The following is a 7,633-nucleotide window of genomic DNA, read 5'->3' as shown; positions in this document are numbered from 1 at the left end:
TTTTAATGATAAATTACATCAACAACATAGATCCTGACTTATTAATATTTCATAATTCCTGGGCAAGTGTCTCACCTAAATTTTACACTGTTGTATTTCTCAACTGGCACATTTAGATTTCAAGCAAGTCTGGCTCTTGTAACCAATCTGCCATCGCCTTGAAAAAAGGGGTGATTTTGTTGCCACAATGCTTGGTCGTATAAATCCACTAGTTATGATAGATAAGATACTGTGTTACTTCTAGGATTTCTTGCTCATCTGTCTTCTAAATTCAAGATTTCAGATCACACCTTAATAAATAATCTAATTTCATTTAGGTCTAGATTGATAACTGAATTGTGCAACAGAAATCAAGGAGAAATTTTGGCTGGCTCAAAGAAGTAGAAACTGTAATTAAACTATTAATTCTATGTAGACATCACCTCCCCCCCCCCAAAAAAAAAAAAAAACCAAAAAAACCAGTTAAACCCTTAGGAAGTTAAAAGATTATGACAGTGAATATAACACAAATAACTATCTGTTACAAGATTTAATAAGCTAATATTTTTAAGTTAGCAATCTCTTCTTTAATACTGGATCTTTCATTAAAAATCAGATACCAAAAACGGTCTAATATGTCTTTAGTCACATAACACTTAAAGATTTGTCTTTCTGACCCACTATGGGCTTTGCTTTGTTACTCAAAATTTTCACAAAAAATATACAGAACTTAATCTGGCTTTTGACACAATACAATGGTATGTCATAGATATCTACAGAATGATTGTGGCATCCAGCAGTAGATTCAGTATAAAATTACTTATTCCAGTTCAGTTTGAAACATTAAAACCAGAATAGCCGTACCTAGTGTTTACCTAGGAAGCCCATGCTGTTTGTTCCTAATTCTTACTGTTTGATATGGGCCAGAGAATTTCTTAAAACTAAGAAAAGATAAAAGTGCATACAGTCTTGATACAGTCACAATATTTTAACTGGAGAAGTAAGGTAATTTAAAATACACATATTTTATATGTCTGATGCAAGCAAATACTCCAGACTTCCTCTTTATTATCAATCCTTTTTCGTGGATTTTTTTTTATGTGAGGAAGGAGAATATTTTATGCTTTGTTTAATCCAAGCTTGTGTACAGAAGAAAGAGCAGCCAATTTTTTTAGAGAAACATATTTTCACTTCCATATTTGTAAAGAATTAAGTATACCAATTTATGTTTTTAATAGTTTTTTGAACACTATTCCCATTACCACAGTACATCCAAGGCAGCTGTGTTTTAAATCATTATTTCTACTGAAATATTCCAATTCTTAGTGGAGTAAAGGCAGTCATGGTTCTCATGATTTGGTTCACCTTTAAAGTCTGTGAGATGAGAAAGAGCCTCATGATTTCCCATATCTCCCTTTACTGAGTACCTCTGGGTAAGGAGATGAGTAAAAAACTTGATAAAAGCAAATTTTTGTGTGCAGTTATGGAGCCAGGAAGTTATCATCCCTGGGGTTTCTGAATGTCAGCTACTGAAACAAGACTAAATTTAAGATGGATAAAAAGCTTTGCCAGAATGACCAAGTTACTAAAGAAAATCTGCCTAGAGAACTTCTGCCCTTGTGTTTTTGGTTCTAACCAGTGTTATGCAGTTGGGATTGTCTTAAGAAAGTACAACGGCAATACTGAATATTCTGCTAAAGTCCATGTTCAACAACCTGTCAAAATAATTTTTCTGTTACCTGAAAGCAGGAAGAATTCTCTGCTCACTCTCTGCATATTAGGATGAAGAGATGAAGTTAGCCATCTCACTGTGAAACAAGACCTCACTTACAAATATGAACATACAGTGATTATCAAGTAGAGAATCACTTGCCTTCAAGACAATTTGCAATTGTTTTCACATCTTCAAGCAACTCTCAGTTGAGCAGATTAATTATGCTGCTGCTTTAAAAGTAGACTTGTTTAGAGCCTGCTTCCTGACAAGAAGGATTTCAAGTTCCTATTACAAGCACTTTTATAATCAGTGAGAGAGAGCAAAAGAACAGGTAATAAATAAATGAGATGTTGTCAAGTGAAAAAGAAAACCAAGTTAATTTATACCTTGTTTTTGCTAAGGTTTAGTCTATGCTATGTGGGTACATTTTCACATAAACCCATTCAAGGAAAAGGTAGTTCCATTTCTACAAACAGAACAAATGTGCAGGCACAAAAGGCTGGGTGTTGCTCATGGCTTAGGAAGTCGTGCTTTTGAGAGGGTTTCACTGAGATCAATTACAACTCAATCCTTTTAGTCTGCTGTTCTGTCTTAATACAGACATCAGGCAGTGTGTGCCCTTACTATAATTGCAGTAATTTAGATCAATGACTTTTAAAAATTTTGTGAACAGATTAAGTAACCTAAATTTATCTATAACATCATGTTTCCCTTGCTTAGCATGGATTGAGGTAAACTCCTTGGGTAACACATCCAGTTATGCAATTAGGGTTTCACTGCCCCAGGGAGCAAGATTCACACTGCTGAGTTCTGGCATTTATGCACCGTATTAAATTGCTATAGTCCTAATTATTTTATCAAGTACATCATCAGTTGCAAAAATATGACCAAAAAATCAAGAAAAATTCTCATTATATACTTATTTTACTAAAAATGTACTTTATTTCTCAGAATTAGTATCCTCTTCCCCAATTAATCTCAAGACTTTTATTAAGATACAGAATCATACTCAGATTGGAATGCCTGTACTGATTCTAGCCATGTTTAGCAGAAAATGTACTTATGTTTTCCTTCTATGTGAAATAGCCATATTTTCCCATTACTCAACAGAATGCAAAACTTTTTTTCCTAAAGTAAGTCTTTATTGTATTAGAAATAAAATTATCAAGGAAGAGTATATTAAGTCTTTTCTATAGATGAAAATCATAGTTCAAATATAATTATGAGAAAAAGTTAATGATTAGAAGAAACTTAGTCACTTCAATTTCCTCTGTGCTTTGAAGTATGTTTTATTTATGAGCAGGAAAAAAAATAACCAAAAATAACAACCCTCCAAAGTAATAAATAAAATACTCATCCCCTAAGATTATATTTGAAGTAAGCAGGTATAAAGAAATATAGGATATCTGTAGAAGTTATTTGCACCTTTACATGGTGCTAGAGGCATGGTTTGTATTATAAAATATGCAAGGCCAATATCAATATCTGGGCTTACAACTTCAGACCCCATACAGACTTCTGACATCACTGATTTTCACCAAAGTAATCACAGATCTGGTTTTGAATCACAGCCTGTGTTACAATCTAACTTTGCTGTGAGCATCTTTACCTTGTCACATTGGTAGCTTCATATTAAATTCAGTATTTACTTTTCTGGGAAATAAAGATAAAAAATGCAGTATTTGCTTATGAACTGATAAAATATTATTTACCTGAACTGCAAATGCCAATATAACTTTTGCCTCTGAAAACAGTTTTTCTGTTTCTTAGTGCCCCTATTTTGAAAAAAAAAAAAAAATCTAAAATTTCCAGTGCTATTCCTGAAGCATACTTTCATGTGATGACTTTTATGAGTTGCAGAGGTTTCCAGACACACAGTTACCCCAATACTGGTGTATTAAGACTGAAGAAATTTGGTGGAAAATAAACTCCTTTGCCTTCCAACTGATCTACAGAGGGCTGGGTGAGTCTGAGCTTAGTTTGTGATTATAGCCAATTCAACACTATTTAAGTCCAGTTGCAGCGAACAAAAAACTTTCACAATCACAGATTCACAAACAGCCCAGTTTATTGAAGTAACAAAAATTCAGATTTTTAATTATTGTTAATAAATGCACTTAATGCTTTAGTACTTGATATACTAAGGCTAGCCAATGATTAACTAAAGATAGCAAGTGAAACTAAATAAACAAATTCAGCTTTTCACTAAGCTTAACTTCACTCATAATTAGGCTTGGTTTTACCTGGGTATTTGCTGATGCACTCAGAGAGATATAATTGGTTACTTGTTCCTGCTAGTTCGCCCACTAGTTTTAGCTGAACAGTACAGCTGGCACATTAAAACCGGTCTCTTCTGCTGCAATAATTCTGTGTCTTAGGTAAGTCAGGACTACTTTTTGGACCTGTTTAACATACAGATACTGCCTCTCTTTTCCTTGGAGTTTATGAAGGTTTTAATTTCACTGATAAGAAAGGTTAATTAATCTGTTTACTCCACCAAATAGACAAAATTCAAAACTTAATTTAAAAAATTCAAATGGTTTCCACAATGGGAATGTCTCTAACTGCTCTGTCCTCAAAATCTATCATAGCCTTGGAATAAATCTTCCCATGTCTCCACCCTCCAAGCCATCTTGACTGACAAGAATTCATTCCAGCTGTTGCAACTATATTTTCTTTTGGCCTGCACTTTTTTTCTGTCATGCACCCCAGCTCCTTCACACTGAAAAATCAAAAACAAAAACCCCAAACACCAAACCACAGCAAATAAGGGAAAGAAACCATTGGACTGTGTCCACTATTCTCCCACAAAGAGAATACCGAAATTCTGAGAAGGCTCTTGGATGCTTTAACAAGCTGACTCACACAGTTATCACACATAGTGATTTTAGTTTAGCGAAGTTTTAGAAGACACAGTAATCATTAGACATCCACTTGGCAAGTAATGATTTTCAAGTCCTGTAACATGCCTTGAATTGTTTTTATCAGCAGAACTTCTAAAAAATTTACTTCTTTTTTATCTCAGTTGCTCAGAGCTTATGATTGTTTTTCTGTTTGTAAAGTCTTTCATACTCTTAAAATCACATGAATATAGAATATAAAACACTTGACATATACTAGTGCAACTCCATTTATTTTGTTTCATTTTGTCATGTGAGAAAATATATTAGGCCATTTTGAGAAACTATTTTGAGTTTTTAAAAGCAATTTAGTACCACATCGGGGTTTTGCCTCAAAATCATCTAAAAGCAAACAAAAAGAATCAATGTTATTTTTTTGGATCACAAACATATCTTAAAATATATAAACACATGAATCTGTGGATGCTTATGTAATTTCGTTAGGGTCCCACAGCAGTAGACATCTTCCCACAGATTTCTGTAGAAAAGTTTTTGTTACAAGCTTCAATAGAACTTATTCAACTGGGGATAAATGTTAGGTTAAACTGTCTGAAATTTTAGATCTAGCAGAAGTCAAGGAATATTTTTATATAATTTCAAAAGGCTCCAGTATCTCACTCTTAGTCCTACATGTTTCATTCAAATAAGATGTTTTAAACATGATTTATAATTAGTAATGAAGCTTACCCTTCCCCAAAGAGATACTTTCAGCTTTGAGCTAAAATGCATGAAAATAATATCCTATTGAGCTGCAATTAATTATTTCTTTCACAGAACAGGTATTTTGCTCTTCTTCCTGAAATAAAATCATAAAGGTTCCTGGTAAAAGCAATCATTATTGTTCCTATTTATTTAAATTTTTATTGAGTTCTAGGGTAAGATGGCTTATAAAACAAATTTGATGGCATTTAGCTTCTAAAAATAAGGTTTTCTCCCAAACAAAGGTCAGCTTTATTGACAGCGATACTGAGAAGAATGCTTACATGGTCTCACTTATCCAGTCTAAGTTAGCAAAAATATAATTTTAGAAACACTGTGAATACTGTGTGTATATTATTTCTAAGAATAGTGCTAAAGAAATGCTATTTAACATTGCAGCTCTCCAGAAGTGTCAGCCTCAGTATAATGCCTGACACTGAAGGAATCAATCTTCTCCTAGTTCTAAAGATAGTTAAGAAATAATTGGTAAGTCTGATGTCATCTTCAAAAGGTGAAGTTCAAAGGCTATTTACAGCCGTGGAACAAGAAGAAAAAAAAAAAAAAAAACAAAACAAAAAACCAAACCCAAACCACCAACCCTTTCTGTGTTATTCAAGGTCAAAGTATTTAAATTCAATTTGAAAACAGATTGGAAATCACAATCTTCCAGGTGAGCCATAGAATATTTCTCCACAGAAATTACAGCAGAAACTTAAACTGGAAGTAGGAGCAGGGAGCTCTGAAGGGCTACATGGATGTCATGGGGATGAGCAGGGAAAAAATTAGAAGAGCCAAAACTTAGCTGGAACTTAATATGGTTACTGCTGTAAAAGGTGATAAAAAATGTTCCTATAAACACAACTGCAACACAAGGAGGCCTAAGGAGAATCTCTGTCCTTTAGTGCATGTAAGCACAAACATAATAACAAAGGATGAGGAAATGGCTATGGTACCTAATATCTCCTTTGTCTTTAAAAGTAAAACCAAGTGTTATCAGGATACCTGGGCCCTGAGCTGAAAGATGGAAGCCCAGAAGGATGGGAAAAAGAATGAAGCCCCTTTAATCCTTAGGAAAATAGTCAGCAAACTGCTATACCACTTAGACACTCACAAGTCTATAGGGTCACATAGCATCCACCCAAGGGCACTGAGGTAGCTGGTGCAAAAGCTCGCTGAGCTATTTTCCATCAATTATCAAGAATCCTGATAGAGGAGGTCCCAGTTGAGTGGAGGTAAGCAAATGTGACACCCATCTACAAGCAGGGACAGAAGAGGGATCCAGGGGACTACAGGCCTGTCAGTGTGAGACCTCAGTGATGTAACAGATCACCTTGAGCACAATCATGCACCACAGTACACAAGATCACGCATGAAAGGTAGGTCCTGCTTGAATGACCAGATCTCCTTTTATGACAAGATGTCATCCTTAGTGGATGAAGGAAAGGCTGTGGATGTTGTCTACCTAGACTGCAATATAGCACTTGACAACATTTCCCATAGGATTTTCCTGGTGACACTGCTCATGGCCTGGATGAGAGCACTCCTGGCTGGATAGAAAACTTGTCTGTCCAAATGGTTGGGCCCAAAGAGTAGTGGTGAATGGTGCTACATCCACCTGGCAGCTGGTTACTGCTGGTGTTGCCTGAGGGCCAGTATTGTGGGCAGCCCTGTTTAATATCTTCATCAATGACCTGGAGCAGGGGATCAAGCACATCCTCAGTCAGTTTGCAGAGAACATCATGTAGGGTGGAAGTGTTGATCTTTGAAGGATAGGAAGGTTCTGCAGAGGGATCTGGATAGGCTGGATCCATGGACTGAGGCCAGTTGTATGAGGTTCAACAAGGTGAAGTGAAGATTTTGCACTAGTGTCACAAGCAGCCTATGCTACAAGGCTTAGGGAAGAGTGACTGGAAAGCTGCTTGGTAGGAAAAGACCTGTGCTGGTCAACAGCCAGCTAAACATGAGCCAGCATGAGCCAGGTGGTCAAGAAACAATAGTGTCCTGGCTGGACTAGGGCAGTTTTTGTCCCTCTGCATTGTGAGACCACATCTTAAATCCTGTGTTCAGATCTGGGTCCCTCACTGCAAGAAGGACATTGATTGAGGTGTTCAAAGAAGGGCAACAGAGCTGGTGAAGAGCCTGCAGCACAAGAGGAGCAGCTGAGGGAGATGGGGTTTAGTTTCAAGATTCTATGATTCTATCAACATGGGTACAGATTTGCCATATAAACAATTTATTAAACCACTTAATATTTACGAAAAAAACCCCAGAACAGAACTACCATCATGCTTTCAACTTCCTGTAAAAAAAAAATAATGCTGCGAGGTAATACTTGCAATTT

The 7,633-nt window shown here is 35.8% G+C and overlaps 1 long non-coding RNA gene across 1 annotated transcript; it reads right to left on the bottom strand.

The window, feature by feature from the left end:
• Positions 1-4,805: 4,805 nt before the first annotated feature.
• On the bottom strand, positions 4,806-6,588 carry LOC135288541 (uncharacterized). Its single transcript, XR_010351611.1, has 3 exons — positions 6,404-6,588; positions 5,281-5,389; positions 4,806-4,935 (listed from the first exon to the last, which is right to left on the bottom strand). It is a non-coding gene; the product is annotated as an uncharacterized LOC135288541 (long non-coding RNA).
• Between the last annotated feature and the right edge of the window lie 1,045 nt (positions 6,589-7,633).

This window comes from Passer domesticus, chromosome 1, assembly GCF_036417665.1.
Source record: "Passer domesticus isolate bPasDom1 chromosome 1, bPasDom1.hap1, whole genome shotgun sequence".
NCBI classification, from domain to species: Eukaryota; Metazoa; Chordata; class Aves; order Passeriformes; family Passeridae; genus Passer; species Passer domesticus.
This window is presented reverse-complemented; position numbering and strand designations above follow the sequence as displayed.